The sequence below is a fragment of the Schistocerca gregaria genome, unplaced genomic scaffold, assembly GCF_023897955.1.
Source record: "Schistocerca gregaria isolate iqSchGreg1 unplaced genomic scaffold, iqSchGreg1.2 ptg000180l, whole genome shotgun sequence".
Classification (NCBI taxonomy): domain Eukaryota; kingdom Metazoa; phylum Arthropoda; class Insecta; order Orthoptera; family Acrididae; genus Schistocerca; species Schistocerca gregaria.
Window position 1 is genome coordinate 10718913 of NW_026061730.1, and position 973 is coordinate 10719885.

General features: G+C 47.0%; 1 non-coding gene across 1 annotated transcript; it reads right to left on the bottom strand.

Annotated features, from left to right (window-relative positions):
* Positions 1-436: 436 nt before the first annotated feature.
* Positions 437-509, bottom strand: Trnar-ucg (transfer RNA arginine (anticodon UCG)). Its single transcript has one exon. It is a non-coding gene; the product is annotated as a tRNA-Arg (tRNA).
* Between the last annotated feature and the right edge of the window lie 464 nt (positions 510-973).

The following is a 973-nucleotide window of genomic DNA, read 5'->3' on the forward strand; positions in this document are numbered from 1 at the left end:
TGCTGGGCAGCAGATCACACAGTACTCGTTTGGGTTGGTTGGTCCCATACAGAATCTCTCCATGCTGCCTAATGTTTTCCTAACGTCACACTCGTCACGTACTTCACTTTTATATCATATTCACTTCTGAGAGGTAAAGGAATTGCATAAAAATCTGCAGAGCTAGCGGCGTCAAAATTAACACACATACTTGATGTGACTCAAAAGCCGAACGAGTTACTTTCCGACGTTGTTTTAGATGTGCAAGTGCCAGTCAAAACTCGCGGTGAGGGCACTCTGCCGACCATTTCGCTAGTTAACACCGGTCTTGTTGTGTGTGTTTCAGGTTCAAGATCATCTCCAAGTACAAAATGGTCAACAGCAACATTCAGACGGTTTCGTACTGCTCAATTGCTACATTAAAATGGTATGTTTCTTTTTCAGAACTGGAAAAACACGACCGTGACAGGTTTCGAACCTGCAATCTTCGGATCCGAAGTCCGATGCCTGATCCATTAGGCCACACGGTCACTGACGACCAAGTATAACTTATATACGACTCATCTCGAAACGCTCACACCCCCTGAGGAACTGTGTTTTCGTTCCACACAGCCGCTGCCCCTTACTCTTCCCCACCCATTCGTTACATTCAACCTCTTACGAGACCGACCAAACATAGACAGGAAAAGAAGACCACACACTTTGCGCATTCGGAATCGATGGCAGGGTGTCCCTCGCCGCATTTGCTACGATGGCCATTTGCTACTTCTGCAGAAGCGGCGGCGGCGGCGACGACGACGACGACGACGACGACGACCGCGAGAGGCTCTGATATTAGTGAGAAATACATCTATAAAATGTAATTCAGACTGCCTCGTCCCACCTTATGCTATACCGCTTTGGCAAATGCTTTATCTGCGCCATCCGCCTTAATCACATCTGAGAGTAATTCTTAATAATACGCCTGTCGCTAATTGTTCCTCATCACAGATAC